This window comes from Sapajus apella, unplaced genomic scaffold (genome assembly GCF_009761245.1).
Source record: "Sapajus apella isolate SASKATOON/1434 unplaced genomic scaffold, GSC_monkey_1.0 scaffold72, whole genome shotgun sequence".
Lineage (NCBI taxonomy): Eukaryota > Metazoa > Chordata > Mammalia > Primates > Cebidae > Sapajus > Sapajus apella.
The window spans coordinates 8680376-8705928 of record NW_022437012.1 but is presented as its reverse complement, the minus strand read 5'-3'; the positions used below and the strand labels follow the sequence as shown (position 1 = coordinate 8705928).

Sequence of the window (25553 nt, the reverse complement as noted above, 5' to 3'; positions counted from 1 at the left end):
CCTTTCAGCTGAAATTTTATTTACATTTTTAAAATTTTTATTGATACATGTGCATAGGACTGCCAGTTTTTCTTTGACCATTGCTGTCAATGCATCTAGTAGTTTTCATTATCATGTTTCAGAGATTTTGAGATTTTGGCTTGTAATCTCTTTCATTGAAGAGTTGCTTAAAAGTTAGTTTTCCATTTTTGTTTTTAAATAATTTGTTTTGTTGCATTGTTATCAACAGGTGGTGTCTGTAGTAGTTATACTTTCCAGAACGTACTAAAGTTTGAGATTTAATATAATGGAATTTGTGTGAGTTCCAGGTGTGCTTACGTGTATGTGTGAGCCTTCTCCTTGAGTACATAGATATGGGGTTGCTATGTCACAGAGGACGGACACCTTCAACTTAATAAATAGATCCAAATTGTTTCCACCTAGAATGTGGAAGAGGTCTTTCTACACATCCTCATCAACACATAGTGTAATAGGATTATTTTTAGGAAATATGATAGGCACAAAATACTACCTCATTGTTGTTTTAATTTGCATTTCCCCAGTACTGATATTAAGTAGTTTTAATATAGTTATTGCCACTTAATGATCTTCTATGAACTGCTTATTTCTATGTTCCCCCCATTTTTTTTTCACTTTTTCCCACTCATTTATGGTTCTTTACAAATGTAGGATACCTATTCTTTTTATAATGCATATTTTTCATGGTTCTTCTAGTCTGCGCCTTGAGTTTTCATTTTGTTTATGGTATTTTTTTTACAAAGTTTTAAAATTTTAACACAGTAAAATACTTCATTATATTTCCCTTTTTTGATATGAAAGTATCCTCCAAAGCATTCTTCAAAAAGTCTTATACATTTGCTTTTTACATTTAGTTTTTAATCTGAGTTTACGTTTTGGAAATGACCTGAAGTTGGATTCTAGTTTTGTTTTTTGAACAGTAAATCCTTCCCCAATAATTAATAATGTTGTTTCTGTCATATACTCTGAGTCCACAAATGTGGGTCTGTTTCTAAGCTATCTTTCTATTTCAGTTAATCCATATCTCTTACCTGTTTGAGTTACATCATTTTATAGTAAGGTAACTGGCCCTCTTTGGAATGTTAGAGGTTTCAAATTTACTGAATATATTTAGTTATTTTGGGCCTTTTTTTAATTGAAAAACTTTTAGAACCATCTGGTACATTCAGTGTGTAAATCTGCTGAGATTTTGATTGATGTTTCACATTTAAAGGTTAAGCCAGAAGACTGAGTCTTCTAATCCATCACTTTTATATGTTTTACTATTTACTCAGTTCTTTTATTCCGTCAACAAAGTTTTCTCTCTAAAGTTGTTTCATCTCTTTAAGTTTATTCCTGTCTTCTAAATTTTTTTTTAATATTTTTAAATGGGATCTCCTAAAGTATACACTTCTAATAATTTGGTACATATCTGAGCAAGAGCATCCATTTTGGTATATTGTTTTTTATGTAGTAAACATACTGCTTTCTTCCTATGTCTGATTTGCCTCTGGATTCTCTTCAGGTTTCTGTGGAGATTATAATATTGATGATAAATAATAATTAAGATCTTAGAGAAAATGAACTGGTGATGAAGGTATCCTTGTCTAGAGGAAAAAATTAAAGGAAATGTTCTTTAATTTCGCTATTTAATATAATGTGACCTATAGATTTTTTTTTTTTTTTTTTTTTTTGGCGGACACCCTTTATCAGGTTAAGGGCATTCCCTTCTATTCCTAGGGAGGTGAAACATTTTTTAATTTACTTTTTTTAACCATGATAAATGTTGAATGTTATCAAAATTTTCCAACACCTATTGAAATGATTATCTGTTTAAATTTTTTACGCTTTCCCAAAGATTATTTTTTTTTTGGAAATTAAATTAATAGATTTTCTAGGGCCAAATCATCTTTGCATTACAGGATAAATCTTATTTGGTAACATCATTTAATTATAATAGTTATTATTGCTACTATTGTAATTTTCCACATTGATGGATTCAGTTTTATTAAGAATTTTGAAAGCCTCATTAATTTTCCTTTTCCATACAGCCTATGCTTACTTTTGGTATCGGAGTCATTCTAGCCTGATAAAACTCTTTCCCCATCTCCCTTTCCCCTAATTTTCCTCTTTCCTCCACCTACTCTTCCTTCTTTCTCCTGCACCCCCTTTTAAAATTCCCTGTAACTCTCTCTGAGGTATGGATAATTAGAGTTTATTTTTTCAAGTTTTGTGAAGATTGGGTAATGAGTCCATGACTCAACAATCAAAAGACAAATAACCCAATGTGAAAATGGACGAAGGAGTTGGAAAGAAATTTCTCCAAAGAAGACACTTACAAATGACCAATAAGCACATGAAAAGATACTGAACGTCATTAGCCATCAGGAAAATGCGAATAAAATTCATGAGACATCACTTTACATCCTCTAGCATGGCTATAAACAAAGGATAATAGTGTTGGAGAGGCTGTGGAGAAATTAGAACGCTCATACATTGCTGGTGGGAATGTAAAATGGTACAGCTGCTTTGGAAACTAGCTTGGCAGTTCCTGAAAATATTAAACAGTTACTATAGGACTCAGCAATTCCACTGTTTAGGTATATCCCTAGAAGAAATGAAACATATGCCCACAGAAAAACTTATACATGAATGTTTACATGTTTACAACAGCCTTATTTGTAGTAGCCAAAGAACAGAAACAACCCAAATACCCATTAATTGATGAATGAATAATAAAATGTGGTACATGAAGACAATGGAATATTATTTGGAAATAGGGAATGAAGTAGCAATACATGCTACAACATGGACAAAACTTGAAAACATTATGCTAAATGAAAGAAATCAGAGAAAGGGCTACAAACTATATGGTTCCATTTATATTAAGTGTCCAGAATAGGCAATTCTATGGAGATAGAAAGCACATTATTGGTTGCCTCTGCCTGGAGACTGAGGAGTGAATGTTAATAGGTACTTTTTGGGGGTAAAGAAATTGTTCTAAGGGGATGGTGATGGTTACATAACTGTGCATATGCTAAAACCAAATTCAACACTTGGGTAAGTTTTATCTCAAGGAATATGTTTAAAATTTGGACCTATGTTTATGCAGGAGTAAATTTTTTTTCAACTACTGATTCAATCTATTTAATTGTTCACGATTCCATGGATAGTTGAATTTTATTAAAAGTTTATTTTAGGACATTGATCACTTTATGTCAATAAATTTGAAAACAGATAAAATTGCTCATGGTAAGTAATCCTATTAGTTTTAAAATCTATTGTATCCGTAGTTATATAGTCTTTTTTATTCCTAGGCTTATTGATTTATGTCTCCACTGTTTTTCATTCATCTAACCAGACTTTGCATTGTTGATCCTGTATTGATTTGTTCTCTTTTATTAGACTTTGATTTATTTTATTTTGTTTTTTTGTTCTGTTTTAGTTGGGTACTTTGAACATTTATTTACATTTTTCTTCATTGCTAGAATGCACATTAAAATTATTAATCTCCTTCCATGCACTGCTTTTTTTTTTCATCTTATAATTTTGATATTTTTGAGACATCAAGTTCTATATTTTTAAATTTTTCTTATAATTACTTTCTGATGCATAGATTTTTATAAGTATATTTTGTTCACTTTTATTAAGAAAAATTTCAAATAAGTAGAAAAATTAAAAGAGCAGAATAATAAAACACTCATCTGCCCACAACTTAGCATCAACAGATGTTAATATTTTTACTTCATGTATATTTTTTCCCAAAGCGTATGGTAACTATCATGATACTTCAACCCAAAATATTTGAGCATGTGTCTTTTAAAAATAAGGATCACTTTCTTTATAACCACAGTATCACTTTTATCCCTAGAAAAAATAATGAAAATTCCATTATATCAGCTAATACCAATCTTATTTAAATTTCTCTAATCATTTCCAAAATGTGTTTTAGAGCTGCTTATTTTGCACTGATACGTAATCCATTAGTTGCATTTAATTGTCATGTCTCTTTTAATCTACAATAGTCCCTTTACTTTTTCCCATCTGTGGACATTGACTTTTTGAAGACATCTAGAAAGTTCCATATTCTGCTTATGCCTCATGGTTTCCTTGTGGTGTCTTATCTGTTTCTCTATTATCACTAATTCCTGTAAGGTGGAAATTGCAGTAAAGGCCCTGCTTAGACTCAGTTTAAACATGTTTTCCATAAAAATATGTTGCAAAAATCTGTACATACAGCATCACATAAGGAGAAACATATCAGGTGATTTCTCCCTTATATAATACAGTTTCCCCCTTTGCAATTAACAAAAAGTCAGGAGGCAGTATTTGTAGTTGGAACAATCTATTGTTACCAGTGGAGGGTGTCCAGGTTCTTGGCATCTTGAACAAGAACTGGACAAAATGCACAAACAAAGCAAGGAAAGAATGAAGCAACAGAAGCAGATACTTATTAAAAACAAGAGTACACTCCCCAGAGTGGGAGTGGGTCCAAGAATAGGGGTTCAAGAGCCCCAGAAAAGAATTTTCTGGGGTTTAAACACCCTCTGGAGTTTTCCCATTGGTTACTTTGTGTACTCCCTATGTAAATGAAGCAGTGAGCATAATCACTCGGAGGGAAGCAACCAATAAGGCTGAAGTGAAGTTACAAAGGTTACACTCTATGCAAGTATCTAATTGGTTGTGGAAAGTAAGCAATCAAAGATACTTTCTGTTTTCCATCTGCCACAAGAAAGTAGGGGGTGGTTTGCAAAGGGAGTGGCCTCCAGTCCTTTTGTTACTTAGGTGCAGAAAGTTAGGGCTTTCCATTTGACTTTGTTCTAGGAAGTCAGTGTGAATTGGCCTCAGGTTCTCTGCCTCTAGACCCTATTCACCTGCCTCATTATTTTCCATCAAACATTTACTTAATGGCTTTAGCATCTATTGGTGATGTTTATTTGGATCAGTTATTTCACTGGGTATACAAAATGATGATACTTCTGAAGCTTTTCTCCAATGGAAAAGTTCCATACTCTCACTATTAAGACATGAGACTAAGTTCTTCGTTTTTTAAAGATGTTTTTATTAAGGTTTAGTTTATGTACAATAAAATTCACCAGTTTTTGAGTCACAATTGGATTATAACAAAACAGTTTGGCAACCACCACCACAATTGTGGTACAATCGTGTATTCAGCATCTCATTTTGGTTGGCAAACATTAATAACTATAATAACCACCACCTCAAACATTTGTATGGTACTTAAGAAAAGCCAGGAACTATTCTAAGAGCTTACATAAATTATTTTTAAAATTTAACTTAATAGGCATTCCAATCTTAACCGGTAAAAGCCTGAATTTGATTCTTCCACCACAATTTGCTCCACCCATAGTCTTTCTCATTTCAACTAGTAGCTACTTCACCCTTCTGGTTGGTAGGGCCAAATGTTTGGAGTTACTCTTTACTCCCTCTTTTCTTTCAAGCCACTCACCATGATCAAATATGGTTGGCTCTAAATTCAAAGCAATTTAAAATTGCCACCAATTCTTATTATCTTTCTTGCTATCACCCTGTCCAAGTCATCATCTCCTACCTAAATTCTTGGAATAGCCTAATAACAGATCTCCCTGCTTCCTCCTCTGCTCCTATAATTAATTCTCAACATGGCAGCCAGTGTGATCCATTAAACAAAAGTCAGATCATCATGTCACTCCCTCTGTGTCTTGTGTGTCCTCCCCTATCACTTGGGGTAAAAATCCAAGTCCTTTAATTGGCCTGTTAGGTCCCACGCAATGATTTGTCTTCTAAGCCCACTCTCGTTAACTCTCTCCCCTCACTGTGTTCCATTCCCAAGGCTTCATTAATGTTCCTAGACCTTGCCAGGTGCAATTATATTTAAAAGCCACTTACACCTGCTTTTCCCACTTCTTGGGACCATCTTCCCAGATATTTGCATGGCTTGCCTGCTCTCACACCTCCTTTAATCATTAATTCAGGCCCAGCATTCTCAGTGCGATTTTCACTGAGCACTCTTGTATTTAAACTTGAATACCACACAGGCCACTCTGCTTTATTTTTCTCTATTGCACAGATTACCTTCTAACAGAGTATAATTTCCTTGTGTATTCTCTTATAACTTCTGTCTTCTCCTCCAGACTGTAAGCTCCACAAGGTCAAAAATTTTTGTTTGATTTTTCATTCATATATTCCAACACTGACACATAGTAATTGTTCAATAAATAATTGAGAAAACATACTGGGCTATATTTTGAAGTTACAACCAAGGAATTAATAAATTGGAGGTGGCCTGAAAATTTAGGCTGTAAGTTAGCTGCGCTGCAACTGAGACTACCAAGTGAGGAAATAACACAGTAGAACATATCAATTTCTTGTGAAGGATGGTGCCAGAACACCAGTGGCTGACACTCAGCTCAACTTTTTTTTTTTTTTTTTTGAGACAGAGTTTCACTCTTGTTACCCAGGCTGGAGTGCAATGGCGCAATCTCGGCTCACCGCAACCTCCGCCTCCTGGGTTCAGGCAATTCCCCTGCCTCAGCCTCCTGAGTAGCTGGGATTACAGGCATGCGCCACCATGCCCAGCTAATTTTTTGTAGTTTTAGTAGAGACGGGGTTTCACCGTGTTAACCAGGATGGTCTCGATCTCTTGACCTCGTGATCCACCCGCCTCGGCCTCCCAAAGTGCTGGGATTACAGGCGTGAGCCACCGCGCCCAGCCAGCTCAACTTTTTTCTTCCTGGACCACAGCAATTTCCTGGACAATGTTAGTTAAATTAGTCACCAGCATGATATTTCATTCTGGAGGAGAGGACCCTTTTTGAAATATTCATTTCTTGGCACCATGTTAATTTTAGCAAAATTTTTATTTAATACTGATAAGCACATTAAACAAATTATCAATGAAAAACTCCAAACTTTTAAATATTCATAAAAATATTGTAAAATCTGACCAGTAGCTGTCCTTGACTTACGTGATTTACTTATTGGGAAAGTAACACTTGAACTCCACTTTGCCTCAGCTACAAAGTCACCATGATGTATGCAGTTTTAATTCTGACCTGTCAATCAAAATTTCAAACCATCAGTATTCACAGAGTGCCCATAGTTGCCTAGTGCTGTTGTAAGCACCACTGGACTATAAAATAAATGGAAAACACAGTCTCTGCCTAGAGAAGTGAGTGCTTAATGTGGCTTGCACACATTTCTCAAGTACAGCATAAAGCGAAAAAATGATTTGAGCCCTAATTTAGAATTTTATTCAATTTTAATAGTAAGTTATATTTATTTTTGCTTAGCTCTTATACCTATCAGAATAAATGGCTTAAAAATTTTCTTCAACTTTTCCACTGGCGATTTGTTTATCCAACAAATTATTTCCCAAACAAATACTGTCATTCAGGGCAACTAGACATTTCCCAGAACTTGAGAAGAATGTATAAAACCAGGCATAATCCCATTGGTTGTCTTCTTGCATGCCTTAAGACTTTTCTTGTATGTCTCTAGGACTACTGTCATTTATATTATACTTAAGAAAACAATTTTTGAGGTAATCCTTGTGAATCACCAGTACAAATATATATGATTGTATTAAAGTGGCATTTTTTGAATAGTTCAAAGTATGTTGTTGAAAGGAGCATCCCATTTCATCTACAGATGAAGCAATTTGTTTGAAAAATAATTCAATTTTCGCAGTCATTATTTTCTAATAGCATTTCTTGAAAAATAGTATTTTCATGAGACAATGAAAAAAAATTATGAGAATCCTTTAAATTAAAAATGGGGCTAAGTGGAGTTCAGCGTTTTCTTGCCCAAAGCAGATTTCCTTTTATCTCTGGAAATGCCAACAGGAGGCCAAGGGCCAAGCTTCCTGGCCAATTACAGGGCCCTTCTCCCCTGAAGAGCTTTATTCCCAAATGCACTTGGGAACCAACTTCTGACTCCAGACAAATGGCTGTTAGTTCCAGCTCTTACCTGCCAATTATATGATACTTTGGATATCTGTGCCAGTCTCTGGGTCACCCCCATGATAAGATTAAGGGACCTGTTTGTTTAGCTCGTTAGCAGAAATTCATTCCATCCAGACAGGCTGAGGTTGGGGGTGGGGGAGTGAAGGGAACCAGGTACCCGCGGGAATAGATTTATTTTTTCTTACAAGGAAATGAAAGCACTATTTCCCCTTCTGGATCCCTGCTTCCCTTTTCATTTCCTCCGTTAGGGGCAGACAATAGAAGCCTCTAGGCCCCCTCTCAGGACACCCGGTCGGTCCCCATCGTCCCCTCACCCCCTCCTCCCTTCCCCGCCCCTCACTCTCCGGCTTCTCCAACTCCAGCTCCAGGCGGAGATTTGTCAGAACCGTTCGGTTGAGACTGATTATGATTGCAGCAGATGGGCTGGATTTGACAGCGCCGATCCTAAGCAGCTTCTGATGGGGGGGCCGTGGAGGGGAGGGGAGGCGGATTGGGTAGGGGGTGGGAATCGATGGGCCCCAGCCTCCTCGTCAGAGCACAAGCCTAGCAGCCCGCCTGGGGCTCCCGGGCAGCTCTTTAACAAGCACCTCCAGGAGGAAAGTGGCACTGCCCACCCGAGGAGCCTCCCTGAGCGCCGGTGAAACTGCCCGCGGCGAAGAGGGCGCGGGGACACTTGGGGGCAGGCGCAAGGGGACTGGCGGCGGAACACAACAAAGCCGAGGAGTGCGAGGTGCCCGGGCTGCGGGGCGCGCGTGGCCCAGGCTGCCTCCGCGTTCTGGACATGGCAAGTTTGGCAACTCGCGGCTCTGCAGCCAGAGCCTTGCCGCCCCCAAAGTGAAGGCGCTGTAGGGTCAGCCCCTGGGGGCGCAGCGCCCACACCGTCCCCCGGCCCGCAGCAGCATGCTCCACCGAAGGCCAGGTAAGGAGACGCCAGCCCACTCCCCGCCCAGGCGCGTCCCCCGCGCGCCGCCACCCTGGCCCCAGCCCTTCAGCGCGTGGCTCCCACTACCCGTTCTATCCCAGTCCCGCAGACTGCATGCTTCCGTGCCTCCCGCCTGATCTCCTCTGCTGCTCTCTGCCCTCAGAATATACGCCTCCCTCAGGGTCCTGCGTCCTTTCCCCCTTACCATGGCCCAACGGCAGGGGGAGAAGTTTTGGGAGATGGCACGACTTTAGGGGCTCTCCCTTCCTTGAAAGCCTGTGCCAGGACACCTGAGGCGGGACGGCGGGTGGGAGTCGATCCGTGTGTGCGCATCGTTCCCTGTGTGCGCATCCCCGCCCAGCTCCCACGTAGCTGGAGCCCCGCGCCACACGCACGCACACACACGCCCTCCTCTCCACCTGTGGGGCCTCGCTTTTGTGTGGGCAGCACAAATGAAAACACGCACAAGTGCAGAAACACTTCCACGTTGGCATCTTCGAGAGACTCCTGAACGGTGGGGGTGTAAAGGGGCTGCAGGGGAGGGGCAGATTTGAGTTCTTCGGTCCACCCAAGCCCAGGACCAGCGCCTCTCCTGTCACTTGGCCTTGACTCAAGTGTCTAGGGGCTATTGGAGTGGCGCCTTCCCGGGGGGCCGGAGGCCGCTGGGTTTGGCAGGGGAATAGCTATGCCACTAGGAAAACTCCCTCCCAGTCCCCAGCGAGGTCAGTGGCCTGGGCCACTCCCTGGCCCGGCCCCAGCAGGGCACGCCTCTCCCCACCTAGGCACGCCTCTCCCCACCTAACACCAGGATCCTTCTTCCCCCGCGCCCCGCACTGCCTCTCTCGTGCGTGTCAGGGAGATCCCTGACCTTGTCTGCCCAGCTCCAGGCCACTAGCCTAAGCGGCCCCTCCCTTGCTGCCACCTCCCGCCCACCTTACCGGGAGCCTGTGCCCTGTTGCTACTGGCAACTGCTTGTGCCTAAAGCTCAGCCCCCAAACTGGCTTAATGCTGATTAATGGTCAGAAATAGGATATATTCCGGAATGGAGCGGAGCGCTGGTGCAAGGCCTCTCTGCTGCTGAGTCCTGCAGACCTCCGGGGTGGCAGGCCTTCCTCCTCCTCTCCTTTTGGCCCCACCCTACCCTACCCTTTAGAGAAAAAGGGCTGTTAGGATATCCTCGTCTGGGGTTTAGTGCTGAGCCAGCAAACCAGTGTTCGCCTTCTTGCTGAGTAACGGGCAGCCACCCCGAAATTTCTCTTCTCATCCTTGAGGCTTCTGAGTCTGATGAATGAGATCCCTGTTCCTGTCCGCTACCACTTCCCTTTTTATTTTCATCCCCACCAGCTTGTTCACTCCTCCCTATACATAGGTGCCTAAAATAGACCACCCCTCTAGTAACCAGAACTATTCCTGCAAATGCTTACAAGAGCATTTTCCAGAAATAAATCATTTCATATCAGTATCCCTTCCCTCAGTCATTTCCCGGCTTAACAGCCACCACCCTCCTAAGACACAGAATTGGTCATTTCCACCACTTTAAAGGCACAGTCCAGATTAAAAGCCCGCATGAATAATATTCTTTGCAGGAGTAGCTTTTGCCTACTGTGTGTGTGTGTTTTGTTTTGTTTGTTTGGTTTGTTTTTTATTTGGTACTGCCTCTCAAACTGCAGCCTCTCTCCCCTTTTCTGGGGTGGCAGCCTCCTTCTCTAAGTCATCCTGGACTAACATTTTCTGGACTAATAAATGTATGCACCTGTCTGTACTCCTCCTCCTCCCCAGTCTGACTGTAAAGGACCAGATTTGATTATCAAATAAATTCTTTAGAAGAACTTTGTTCTGTACCATTTCTCCCCAGCACCCCAGCATTTTTGGCAGAGTATTTTCATTATTTAAATTGTCATGCTTAGCTTCTTTTTGCCTATGGACATTACTTTGGAAAACCATGTGATGGTTCTGAGTCATTGATTTATTCCTCCAAACAAAACTTCCTTGAGAGGCTCCCATATGCTGGGGACCATCATAGACCCTAAGGGTAGGAATGGAGGAAAGACAAGGCCCAAACATGCTTCAGCATTTTAAGGCCCCCATTGCAGCTGCTTTATGGTTATTGCTATGATGGTTAATGTTATAACAGCACACTCCATTTGACTAGGACTTTACAGTTTACAAAAGGCTTTCAAAGACCTTATCTCCTTTAATCCCAGCAGCAGGAATTTTAAATAGCAAGGATTCCACCAAAAGGCCAGTAATGCTCACCAATCCTGCTTAACCAAAAAGAAAAATATTGCAAATCATCCCAACAGCTGATGGAGCTTTAAAACACAGAATAAACAATTCATAAGAAGCTTCTGAAGCTTAGTTACTGGAATGCAACTTGGAGAAGATACGTGAGCTGCACGTAACATGTATATTACCAGGAAGATGTCCTGGAGAGAAGCTCCATCCTGGGGCTTCAGTGGCCTGGTGAACTGCTGGAGGTGGAGGCTTTCCAGGGCTCTGGACTATTGCCTTATCCTAGGATCTAAAATTGGATGAAAGTGTTAGCACAAAGTTGCTGAGAGACTAGCAAATTAAGCAAAATGAGTAGGCAATGATGTTACTTTCTTTAGCTACAAAGCATTCTTGAGATATCCGCAAGTTTCTAGCATATATTTACTTGAGAAATGAAGCAATTTTCTGTGCTTAGAATATAAAAAAAAAAGAGTTTGTGTGCCTTATGTGAGCCATAATGAAGACAATCAAGGTTTTGGTCATTTTTACCCATTACTTTGAAAACCAGTCATATCTCATGCGGATAAATGGCAGTTTCTCTTTTTTAAAATAATTGTTAGGAAGGATGTACAGAAGGCCTTGGTGTAGACTTCCTTTCTCTACTCCTTGAACATGGAGGGCAGCCCTTCTAACTTAGTCGTTGTGAATATCATCCATGACTTTCCTACAGAAAAGCGTTTTTATAATGCTAGCTGATAGTTATAAATTTTGGGTTGCATTTCAGATATCATACTGATCTTATGTATCATTTTGAAAAGTTTCATTCAAAGAAGTTTTATAAGAAAGATGGTATATGATAGGGAGATTATTATGACTGGGGGCTGGCTTTGGGTATGATTAAACAACAGGTAAGCCAAGAAGATAATCTAGGGCAAGCTCTGTTATTAGGAAGGTTCAAGATGCCCAGGGGAGCTTTTTATTGTTTAACACCATGAAGGCTGGTGGCAAGTTTTAAACATACAGGGTTTTTTTTTCCTAGAGAGTTTGTTTACTCAAGACTGTGACTTCTTGTTTGACATTCCTGGGTATAATTTTCATTCCTAAATATGACAGCATTTTATTTCAGAGCTAACCTAAATCTCTAGGTTGATTGGGTGTCAATGAAAAGCACATAATACAAACAATATAGATCTATTTGGAAAGTTAGATTGGGCATAGTGGGGTGGGTGAGCCCTCTTCTGGCAGGGAACTTCAGCAGCTTCTGGTTTTCAAATGAAATTGAGAGAGAGGTGAGGTTGATTCCAACCTTAGGCGTACTCCTCAAATTTTTCCATAAGACATGAGAGACTTGAGCAGAGAAAGTTAGGAGCACTGTGCTGATGGCTAACATCATCCTGGCTCAGGGGTGTCAAGTCTTCTTTGTAGCCCCCTAATCGGGGGCCCTATTACCTGTGTCATCACCCATTAAATAATTGACAAGAGGACTGGTTAGCTCTGAACTAAAATGCTATAATAAATATTGGAGAACAAACCTTCCTGCTTTTTGTGTGGAACTGTGCCATTTCATTCTTAACTGATACTTTGTTCCTTTAAAACATCTGATATATGGTTTTGTTCTTTGGGTTGCTGTAGATGAATGAGAATGTGGGTGGGTGAGACTTTCTTACCGTAGGGTAGTAGTGCAGTATTGCTGCTGAAGGCTGCTGCCTCGGACTGGGATTGCTTCCTGGATATTATGCCCTTCCATCCTCTTTCTCCTAGTAAACACTGTTTTCACATGGCCTTCTTCTCAGAGAGTAGGTGGCATTGTACTAAATAAACAGTCTCCGTGAACTTGTTACTCATCTCAGACATGAACATAACCTACAAAGTTCTTTAAGAAGCATGCCAGTACCTAGATTTCTGGGTACTGTAGCAGGTGGAAAGAGCTTAGAGAAAGGGAGAGAAGCTAATCATTTTATGTTGTTTTGAAAGTGTTGAACATAAGTCATAGTACTTGCTGCTTTAGGTAAAACTGTGGCCTCTAAATAGCTGGAGATTTGCGAACTCTGAGTGTTGCTAAGACCACATATTGTGTAGGATTACTCCTTCAATCTTGGGAGTATGTAGACCTGAACTCAAAGCCTGATTCTCTTATTTATTATTGATGTGATTTGCATCCAGGTAGTGAATCTCTCTAACCTGTTTCATCATTTATAAAAATAAAAAATGTGCATTTATAAGATGTTAAGAATAAAATTTAACACATATTAGGGCATGAGGCAGGGGCCCACACACAAGAAAACCAACAGATGTTAGCAGCTATGGTCTTTTAATATAATTTTCATATCACTTAGGACTGGATGAGACTGGCTTTTTCACATCAACCTCATCTCTCAACCTCCTCCCTGCACCTCACAGAGAACAACCATTAATAGGGAGGTTATAATCTGAAGCAATTACATTGGCATTCCTGGGTATTATTTTCCTTCCTAAATATGATAGCATTTTAGTTCAGAGCTAGCCTACGTCTCTGGGTTATTAGAGATTACTGTAGCTACTTTCGGGGGGAGTGTTGCCCTCCACAAGTATGATGGGAGATGATTCCTATTCTTTCCTTGAGATACAGATAGGTCAGTTTATGAGATAAACCAGTTTAAAGGTAAGCTTCCACATTTCAGTTAACATTAAATTCATCAAATGCTTTTAAAAGTCACTGTGCTTGGGCCGCAAGGGATGCAAAGAGGAAAAACATAGTCTTATTCTCAGCTGGAAGAGAGGTTTATATGATAAGAAATAATAACAGCCTAATGGTAAGGAATGTCATCATCATAAATGATGTCACTTATTAAGCTCTGGTCTGTGTCAGAAACATACTATAGCTTTGGACTTTTTCAAAGACAGCAGTATTGATATCTGTGAAATAGATATTTTCTCCATTATGTAGAGATATTATATAATAAGGTAAACTTAAGTATCATCCTAGTGTTACTAAATAAAACACTGTGGGTTGCAAAGGAAAGAGTTATCCTATGAGATAAGCCTTCTTCAGGTGGTTTTTGCTGGTGCTTTGTATTGTTTGGAAATCTTGATGGTGATTTCTGTAATAGCTACAATATCCAGGGATGTATTTAGGTTCAACAATCTCTTGATCACCTATACTGTCTGTTCACAGCATTATAGAAATGAGAGAAAAAAGATTGGACTTTTTTCACCACACAGCAAGGAATTTATTCTTTTCCATTCCTCAGTTCTTTGCACATTTTCATTGCAAATATCTCCAGGGAAAAAATCCTCCTAACCTTTCTTGTAAGGTTCTTCCTTAAAGACCACATTATCATCAATCATTTTTCTGATTAATTTTTTTTCTGTTAATAAGATTTAAACTACCAACATTTTTCCTAATTTAATTTGCATCAAGTTTCACATATATGCACACATGTGCCAAATGTTAAGTGTGGCATTGTGAGTAAAATAAGATGAATTCATTCAACCTACTGGCATTATAGTCAAATTCAATATATAACACAGTTCACCTGATGCAAATTTGTATCAGCTTGCCTTCTCCCAGACTATTCTTCTTTTGTTTTTTTCTCTTAGTCACTTTTTTAAAACCTAAACTTGTTAAAATTCTAATATTGTAGTGCAGTTCTCCTTACCTCCTCCCGAGGGACAGGTGTCTAAATTCAGCTGTCCCTCGCTCCACCATTTTTTCCTGTTGAGATTGTATAAAATGGACTATTTATTCAAAATTCTGGCATGGTACATTTATCGTAGGAGTACTAATTTTGCCTGCATTACTGTAACATGGGAGGGGGATCATGTAGGAATGTTTTGTTTACCTATGAATTTTGATCTTTAATAAGGATGTTTTTAAGGGAGGTGTGAGTTAACTCAAGAAGGCATTGATTGATCTGTGTAACCCACCCTTCACTGTGTTCCAATGTAAAGGAATTATAGCACCAAACAAGATCCAGCTAAACACTGCATTTTTGTGCATAGGTGGAAGGCCTCCTTTCCTGCCTTTTTCACTCATCTATTCATTCATTGGTTTACTCAACACATTGTTATTAGGTGCCTACCATATGTCAGACAATGTGTTGGACTTAGAAGAGTGATTGCCACTGGGGTTCCTTATTCTGATATCGAACACTTGGCAACAGAAAGTCATTGGTTCTCAAAAGAAATAAAAGAAACACATAAATTTGACATCTTGTGGATCTGCCGACTTATGGCTTTTGACAGCTTTTAGATGAGACTTACTTATTTTAGGCTGCCTCATCCTCATTGTGTTAATATATTTTAAAATAATTGTTCTCTCATTTTACTAGGACTTTCAGAAGGTAGAAATATTTGTGTCTCTGTACCTTATACTTTGCCCCAATTTTCCCCAAGACATTTCCAGCTGTCTTTTCTCCTCAGTTCCCAGTGCCTAGTGTTTACTAAATATGTGTTGAATAGAAGTCATGTAGAAAGGAAGTAAATTTGGGGATTTACTGTATTATAAATTAGCAAATTATATGATTTGGCATTTAACAGACCCCAAAAGATCTGTACCTATTTTTCCTCTCTTCCTGTGAATCATTGTGTCTACTTTAGATTAGGGAATATATCCTCTTTTTCATTGGACAGTCAATTTTAGGGCTTGGTACACACCACTACTTTTTACCTGTGGTTTCTTGTTCAACATTTTGGCACTGGGGATGATTTTGTAGAACTTTGGAATCCTGATGTTGCTTTGTGGACATCCTTCAGTCACTCCGGTAAATTACATTGCTCTGAGAATTATATTCTGTTTTGACATGATTTCCCTCTTCCTCTTGCTACACTGACATAGTTGGAGAAACTCATCTTATTTTCATTAAAACATACCATTTATTTAATATGCATAGAAGATCTTATCTTAGGTTTCGTGAATTCATAGGCATTAGTTATAAAATGTAATTAGTTATCAGTTATAAAATTAATTATAAAATACAAATGCCTTCAAGGAACTTAAAATTTAGGTGAAGAAAAAGAACACAAACCTATAAGATCCTCCCAAAAGACTTAATTTGGAGCTTGGAAATAGAAGAAGGAAATCAGTGGAACAGGAGATTGGAAGATGAAGTGATGGATGAGGCTGGTGTGGTTGGGATAGGCCTGCTGGGGGAGGAGGGAGAGCGCTCTAGTCAGAAGAGGGCTTGAGCTCAGGCAGGCACCTGGAAGAGAGGGTGGGAGGTGGAAGTGGAGCAGTAGCAGAGACCCATTAATATGGGTCATCACACACATGCTAAGGAATTTGAACTTCACCCTTTGGGGCAGCATTTCCCAAGACCTGTCTTTCTGGAAAGCCAGTTCTATTGGATATTGTAGAATTGCTAGTCAAAAGAAGTCCCCATGCTTGAAAAAGTGAGAAAAGCTGGGTTAAAGTTTTCAGAAATGTTTATCTCCTATAGAAGTTCTCAGAGCCTTTCATACATGAATCCATATTGCTAATCTCTAAGAGTTTCTCAAAATAGTTTTTATCACTGAATTTATTTTTTGTTTTCTTCTTTTACTTTTTCTTTCTTTCCCTCTCTCCCTCCTTCCGTTCGTTCATTCTTTCTTTCTTTCTCGCTTTCTCTCTCTCTTTCTTTTCTTGATAGAATCTTGCTCTGTCACCTAGGCTAGAATGTAGTGGCACAATCTCAGCTCACTGCATCCTCAATCTCCCTGGCTCAAATAATCCTCTCATCTCAGCCTCGCTAGTGGCACCACCATGCCTGGCTAATTTTTGTATCTTTTTGTAGAGACGGGGTTTTGCCATGTTGTGCAGGCTGGTCTCAAACTCCTGATCTCAAGCAGTCTGCCCATCTCAGCCTCCCAAAGTGCTGGGATTTCAGATGTGAGCCACCACACCCAGCCACTGAATTTATTCTTAATACAACATTTTGGGAGCGTTGTTTGTAGACCCTATCTTGGAAAATGCTGTTGGAAGCCACTGATGATTTTGAGTCAGAGGTGATATTGGGTAGAGAGTTTTAAGAACATGATTCTGAAATGATACAGAAGGTGGATTTGAGTGAGGAGCAGGGAGTGATTAGAGATGAACAGTGATTAGTGATTCAGATTTCTACACTACTTGTACGCAGTAATCAAAGACAGTGAGGAGCTCCAAGGGTATTCCAAACCCAAGGAGACAGGGATGTGTGCAGGCACACACGGTTTTGTTTTTGGTTTTTGTTTGTTTTTGGTGGGCACTCTGTAGTCCAAATGCTTTCTCAATAAAATGTACTTAAAACACAACCCAGTTAGTTCAGGCCAAAAGTCAGATGTAAGTAATAGTGCCCTTAGTGACTCTGTGCAGTCTTTAGAGCTTAGCTTCCTGCACCGGAATGGGCTTATGTAGGCCAGAGGAATGTCTACAATGCGGAAAAGAGACTCTATACCCTTCAGTTGGGAAGCTGGTTATTTGCATGGCCCAGGAGCACTTTTGCTGGTTTTCTTCATCATGAACTTCATCCAAAAGGACAGTGGGCACAGTACAAGGTTCACAGAGATGTTGCTGCCAGCTCTGTTGAGTTTATTCATTTCTATGCAAATATTTTAGAACATTATGTTGGATCCCATCATTTGCCTCTCTGATTTCCAAGAACTGACCTCTAGGTTTGTTCACAATCTTCAAGTTCTCCTTTATATACACAGTTAAGCATCTGGCCTTTCAGCCATTTATGTAAGATTACACAGAATAATGATTTTCTTTTCCCCTGATTATTTTCTATTTTTGAGAAATGTTCTTAACAATATTTACAAAAAAGGCAGAGGAATAAAGCAATACTGAATAATGAAAAGCCGTGCTTCTTTTTCTCCATAATTGTTTATCAGAGTAGTTATCATAAGCTTCTTAGTTTTCTTACATATTTATGAATATAAATGCATTTAGCTGCTTAATTAATAACTCATTTATTCTCTGTATTTGCTTCTTTCCATTCTTACACCTGTTATGATTCTGTCCATGTGTCTGGGAGCTTACACATGATTCAAACTAGTTGTAGTCATTAGTGTGAATATTTATGAATATTTTTCTCTTTTGTTGTTTCCAATTCCATAGAGTACCTGGATCCTTTTTGTTTTTAGTGATGTTGCTTGTTTGCACTTCACATGGCCTTGAATACCCTGAGTTGTGTTTCTTTGTGCCCTTGTTTGACAGATTTCTGCCCACTAGTATCTTACTATTGAATTAACTTTTGCTACACGGACATACCAATGTCCTTGACTGTGCTGACTACTTAAAGCTGAAAAAGTTTGTATGGATTCCTGAATTCTTCGTTTGGCTGTCTACATTAGATAAAATCACTGTATAATTATAAAAATCCTACTTTTCTTTTGTGAATAGTGATTGTGTGCGCTCCGTAGGTCCTACAGTCTGTAGAGGGTAAGCAGGGAAAATTGTGATGTCTCTACCTTCGTGATCTAACCATTGTTGCTGTATGACTAGCAAAGATTGAATGGTCCTCTGTTACTGTGTAAATCTAGGAGAGAAGGTACAGAGGATGAAAGCTACATCCAGAAAGGGCACTTACCTGAGCACATTTATGTTCATAAGTGACATCAAGTGTGCTAGATTGGGACAGAAAGTTTTGATTTGTTTTAAACTATAGACTGTGCATTTCTTCCACTAATTGTCCAGTGATAACCGATGAATATGAGATAATGATAAGTGTCTACTGGTTAATGTGGGCACATTCATTTTCTAATTTGGTGGTTATAATACACTTAAGATATTTTCATTTATCTAATTTTTTAAACTGCAAATTGTGTATGCTTGTGAGAATATTGACCTTGCTTTTTAACATGTGGGCTTAGGATAATTTTTCAAAGATTTCTAAATGTTATTTGATAAAAATACAAACATGAACATTATATATTATTAACATTTACAATAAGACAATTAAAAACAATTTAGGAAGATTGGAACAAATATGCCAGATGAGCCATAATCACTCTACAGTGGTTATTTTGGGGTCACAATATTTCCTAATGGGGTTGTTAATTCAAACGAAGGGTTTCATCTAGGTGCCTAATTGTAGTTTCTATTTTAATATAATCGGGTTCAATAGAGGGGGTAAGGTTCAATGATAATATGTCAAACAAGTGAGAATATGTCACATAAATATAAAAATACACATTATTGTATGCATTAGTGTTAGATTAAAACTGTCACCCGCAAACTAAGTGAAAAACTCAAAATTAAATTGATAAGATTATATTTCCTTAAAATTTCTAATTATTTTATCAAGCTGATTGCGTTTTTTAGGTTTAATTAACCATCATTCCTTCCACTTTGAAATAGGAATACAATGTTTATTTATGTAACAGAAGATATATATATATATATATATATATATATATATATATACATACAGGTTTGGGGGCCTTTGGAAAAGTATAATTTTAAATCTTTAGGAGAAAGCATGTTCCTTGCTACCTGTCCGTTCATATTTAGGAGTTTTCACATAACTTGTTCATTAATAAGACACTTCATTTTAATTCTATAATGAAAGCATTATATATTCGTTCTAGTCCTTGGTTTTACTTCCAATGACAGAAAGTTACATAAATTGCTGAGACTACCAGAGATACCATTTGGTTTCCAAACAGGATAAAACCTGCTGTAAGGATTCTAAGCCATGGTTGCAGAGGACTATTTTAATACTCTTAGATGCCACTGCCTATCCAATGGGCAGAGTTTCTCTTTACGGGACATCTTGTATCTCGTTCCACTGAATAGGACAGCCATTAACTATTGCAGACCTCATTTTGTATCCATTTGCAGTAGGAGCCCTCTGTTTGTCTGTGTCAGGACTGCATTTGTACACACATTCCCTAAAGCTGTCACTCACACCCCTCCCCCAGATGAAACTAACATAAGTGAGTGGATCAATAGGGTGAGAAAATGTAGCTATTCATTAGAAACCACAGTGCTTCTGCTTTTCATGGCTTTGCCTCCAAAAATGTTAATAAAGAAGTCATGTATTAAATAGTTGTCTTTCAGTTTATTTTGCATTTTTAAAAGAGTAATGTGTCCCGAAGCTCTAGAAACAAAACAGCATTTATAAGAACATTTATCCTGGAAGGAGGCAGGAAAATGCAAACAGTTTGGAACTGAAAACTTCTGTAGTAACTATGAAGTGAAGAATTCTCAAGTTAATTCAATGGCAATTCTTCATAAATCTATAGACTTTTTCTCTTTTTTATTTCTTTTATTTTGGTTTGCAGAAGTCATTTATGTCCAGTATTTTATTCTGACAACCATAGAAATCTGTGAAGTTATTTTATTATTTTATAAAAGAAAACTTTTTTTCAGAGTCAAATTTTGTGTTCAGTTTCACACAACTGATGATTCGGTCTGAAGTTGAATTCAAGTTCCAGTCTCCTAATTGAAAGCTCTCTTTTCACTGTAATACATTGTTTCCATTTATATTATTTATTATATTATTTAAAATAAATGTTTAATTGGTAATATTTCTTTTTTATTCGTCCCAGTTTTTCAACTCTTTAGAGACCAGTAATTCTGTGATATACTTTATGAAAAACATAATGAAGATATTGAGAGAATGGGTGTTGCAATCACAAAGTCACAGCTGGGTTTCAAATCCTGACCTTGGATAACTTATGTAATTTCATCCAACCTCCTATATATTGGTGTCGTAATACCCATCTCAAATTATTATAGTGCAGATTAAATTAGAAGATGCATATGATGGGTGAACCCCATAGTAAAGGATCAGACGATGATACCTTTTCCTCCTTGTTGCTATTATCTGTTGCTGCATAACAATCTCCAGACTTAGGGCTTAAGACAATATCAACTGTACTATCTCTCAGAATTCTGACAATTGATTGGACTCAGCTGGGTGGTTCTTCTGCTCCTCGTGATGTTGTCTGGGACTTCAGTTGCTTGACAGCTCAACCTTGCTGAAGTATCTGAGAGGGGTCACTGCCATGTCTGATGCTTCAATAGCAAGGTTCAGTAGGAAGCATCAGATATGGAAAACTGGGCTCCTCTCTGTTTCTCTCCATATCATTTCTCCACATGCTCTCTCTACCAGGACCACTTACATGATAGTTCAAGGCAAAAGTATAAACTTCTAGACTTTCCTAAGGCTTAGTCCTGGAGCTGGCATCATGTCACTTTTCCCATGTTCTATGGATCACAGAATGTCACATGACCAACCTATTTTCACTGTGAGAGGAGATTATACCAGGGCAGGAATACTGGCAGATAGGGATCATTGAGGACCATCTTTGGAGTACAACTACTATAGTTATCATAATTAAAAAAAATTTAGGGCAAGTTTCCCAGGCTTTTGCAGTGGAGCAATGAATCAGACAATGCCAGTGTGACAATTGAATTTCTGCTTATTTTTGTTGCCCCTGGAGTTGATGGAAGGCCAATATCCTGGTTGCTCTTTTAAAGGACATGCTGGAGTCCAGCCTTATTTCTTACTCTGAGCTCCACATTGTAGGGGAGCTGGTGGGACATGTCTGGCATGGGTCCTTCAGTGGTTTTGTATGATGACTGTCTCACATTTGAATTTATAATTTTAAAGCACTTTTACATATATTTTCCCTTTTCCCCTCACTAAAATACACATTTCACTTGTGTGTTCATTTTACACATTAGGAAACTGAGAGTAGGAGTTTAAATGATCTTTAAAATGTCACCTAGTTTGAAAAAGGCAGAACTCAAGTTCTACCCCAGAGTTTCTACAACTGGGATATTGCTTCCCCTTCTTGATTATATTCAAGGGATAAATATGATGAAACAGGGGGTGAGGGAGTCCAATGCATGGAGAGGCATTGAAAGGAAGCTTTGAGTGGCAGAAAGGGAATAAATTTTACCTAGCTCTCATAAATCTACTTCCTACCTTTGTGAAGCCCAGTGATGAACTTCTCTCTTCTATATTCTTCATTTACTTTGTCTGGGATATATCACCTCTTCTGTGAAACAAGGAATACTATTACTTGCCTTAACCTCTTCATAAGTTTGTCATCAGTGTTCGATGAAGTAAGTTATATAAAAGTCCAGCAGAATGCCTGGTAGAGTAGGTCTTCTAGATGCATTAATTCTCTTTCCCTCTCTGCCACAATTTCTTAAGGAATCTGCTTTCTCAGCCACAGAGCTGAACCTGGGTTATATTTTGAAATGCACTGGGCATTCCCAGTGCACTTCGTCATCCCCAGTGAGTGGAAAAGTTGGGGATTGCTTGCCTGGATTGCCCAGCAGGAACTCTGTTATGGTTATTCACTTCAGCAAGAGACAGCCTTGGTGAGGGGTGAGGTTAGCATCTTTGCCCTGAAACACAGGACTCATTATTCTCTAAGAGGGCTGGTGAAGCAAATGAATGGCATGGGCAGCATCTTCACCTCATGTGCCACCAGTTGCTGTCTGTAGACTTACCTAGGCTGGCTGCCTGCTGAAGGACAACGGTAAAGGGTTGTGGCTTGCTTTTGTAAATGGCTGCTTCAGCAGATTATTCTGGACATTGGAATGAGTTCTACCAGCTGCAAGTAAGTAATGAATTTAAATTTGTAGGCATCATGTACTAAAACTTCAGAAGCCTTGTGGACCCTATTTTTGGCTGGCATTGAGGAAAGCTTCCTCCATTTGTCTGGTGGTGCCCGTGGGTAGCCTCACTCTATCCTCAAAAACTCTGGTCTGATAGGGGATGGCTGAGCTCACACCCCCAGGGGCATAGAGGAATCTTAGGGAAACTCCTTTTGTTTAAATCAGTGACAAGGCAGAAGAAACATGTCATTGGAGTTTAGAAGGGACTGTTTCACAGCAGCAAGGCTGTACGCTCTCATGGTATGATCTGACAGTCCCTGTGGTGAGGAGGGGACCCAGCTCCAGCCAGTGGTAGGATGTCTGTGAGTTGTGATGTTGTTGTGAGCTTGTGCTTTTGTGTTTTCTACCTGGTTGTGACAAGAAAGAGAGCCCCATGGTGAAAATGGAAGCTCAAGTGATCTATTTTCTGCAGCTGCTTCTAGGAATGGTTACATTAAAACCATGTGAGCAGATGCATTTCTTTCTTTTTAAGGGTCTCTGGGCAAAGTGATTTTATAGCTTTTCTAAGTAATCTTTACTGCTAGGAACTCGCCTCATTGCTAATAAGCACCTCTCCCATCTGAAAACCAAGCTTCTGTTCTCTTGTTTGTTTAATTAGGAGATGTGGGGATGAAAATGTCATCATCCTCTGAATAATGACGCCTCTGGTATGGGAAGGACACTTTTAAATCACTGAGGCTATCTTTCCCTTAGATTATGCAGTTCCAATTCTTGGACTAAAGGTCTGTGAAATAATTCTTTTCCTAAAGAAATAAAAATAAAAATAAAAATTCTAGTGGGTTATGACTGTGGCCAAACATTAGGGAAGACTTCCTCATAGTTTCAGAGCCTACAGCCTCAATTTCAGAGAACCACTCCAATAAACAAAATGTAGTTGATTACTCCTGGGGCAGAAATATGCATTTGGATCATGTCTGGTCTTCATTGCTATTAAAAGGAATATGCTTTTTAAGATGAATGTTGAGTTCATGTTTCTTTACAGTCTATACACTGATTTCGCTTGTATTTTCTTTTTCTTTGTATAAATGTATGGGTACACGTGTAATTTTGTTAAATGCTTATATTTCATAGTAGTGAATCAGGGCTTTTCTCATCTTCACTTCTAAATAAGAACTATTATTGCATAACAAGTTTCTGCTTTAGGTTACAGTTTAATAAAGTGCCTTGAAGAGTCAAGAATGAATGATTTTATATGCTTTTTTTTTTAAGCATCTGCTATGTGCTAAATACTGTGTTTAGTGTTGTCATCTCCCTTAACACTCCTGTGCCCCATGAAGTCAAAGCCATGTGGCCAAATAAGGAACAGCAAGTTCATGGAAGGCTTGGCCTATCTTTGGGGGAAGTCAATGGCAGTTTCAGGGTCTGGGTCACAGAAACATGTTAGTTTTCTTTTCCACTCTTCTGTAAGTGACTAGCAGCAGATACAATCATCCGTTGATATGCGTAGGGGATTGGTTCCAGGACCTCTCACAGATGCCAGAATTCATGGATGTTCAAGTCCCTGATATAAAACCACATAGGATTTGCATATGACCTTCACACGTCCTCCTGTACACTTTATCTGTGGATTACTTATAATACCTAAAACAATGTCAATTCTGTGTAAATAGTTGTTATACTGTATTTTTTCTTTGTATTTTTTGCTGTTTTTTTTTTTAATTTTTAAAGAATATTTTCAATGTGTGGTTAGATGAATCCATGGATGTCAAACTGAGATATGGAGGGCCATATATTTTCTTTCACTTTTAAAAGGAAAGTATATTTTCTTTTCTTTTCTTTTTTTTTTTTTTTCTGAGACAGGGTCTCACCCTGTCACCCAGGCTAGAGTGCTGTGACACAGTCAAGGCTTACTGAAGGAGTGGGCTCAAGCCATCTTCCCACCTCAATCTGCCAAGTAGCTGAGACTACAGGTTTGTGCTACCATGCATGACAAATTTTTTGTAGAGATGGAGTCTCCCTATGTTGTCCAGGCTGGTCTCAAACTCCTGGCCTCAGGTGATCCTCCTTCCTTGGCCTCCCAAAGTGTTGGGACTGCAGGCGTGAGCTACTGCCCCTGGCTATATTTTCTTTAAATGCTTTTTTAAAATTCTAAGAGAATCTGTTTTCAATTTAGAACCTGTTTCCACTGAGGAAATAGCAGGCAGGGAGATCCTCAGAAGCAGGTGGCCCTGCCCTCAGCTGCCCCTCCACATGGTCTCAGGAACCACACCTGCATGCTCTCTTACATGCCCTAAGCTGCTAGTGGGTGTCCAGGGTGAGGTGGAGGACTGAGCTGTCCAAGGCTCCAACACATGGGAAATGTGCGATGGTGAAGCAGAACATCCACTCTGCCTGTCCCACTCCCCTAGACTTGGGTTGCTCCCTGGCTACCTCATCCTTAGGTCACGGTCCTGATAAAGGTTGATCACATAGCTGTGTATTAATATGCATTCTTTCCTGGGGAATTTTTGTTCATTGACTCAAAACCTCAAAGGCTTGGACCCATTGTTTTTCCTTGTGCTTCCATGTTCCTTCCCTGAGGTTGTCTCAGGATCCTGATGTTTTCAGATTTCCTGTCGTTCCTCAGTTTCAAACCTCTCTTCTTAGGTTGCAGTAAAACATAAGGATAATAATAGTAAAATCCTTGGTGGTGGCTTTACATGTTATGCATTTTCTGGCTTCTTTCTTCACTTGCCTTCTTTACATTGCTTGAGAAGCACATTGCTGGCTTCCTTGAATCCTTTCTCCAAAGATGCCAGCTCATCTTTCAGGTCATAGCTTTAATCTCCTTTCTCCAAAGACCAGGTCAGGGCCCTTCCCAAACTGTCCCACTTCGTGTTCCCTTGGGCATATGTGCTTCCTTTGTAGAGATCTCATTATATTTGTAGTTACTGGTTTAAAGTCAGAA

The 25553-nt window shown here is 39.2% G+C and overlaps 1 protein-coding gene across 6 annotated transcripts in view; it reads left to right on the top strand.

Annotated features, from left to right (window-relative positions):
- NCKAP5 (NCK associated protein 5) overlaps window positions 1-25553 on the top strand; it is a 976754-nt gene that overhangs the window by 377488 nt on the left and 573713 nt on the right. Inside the window, exon 1 of one of the 6 annotated variants that reach the window (XM_032250733.1) lies at window positions 8474-8880. The exons of the other annotated variants lie outside the window; for them this stretch is intronic. The gene's annotated coding sequence lies outside the window, so the exon portion shown is untranslated. Of the gene's footprint in view, window positions 1-8473; window positions 8881-25553 lie in introns of those variants that run through there. 6 annotated transcript variants of the gene reach the window in all.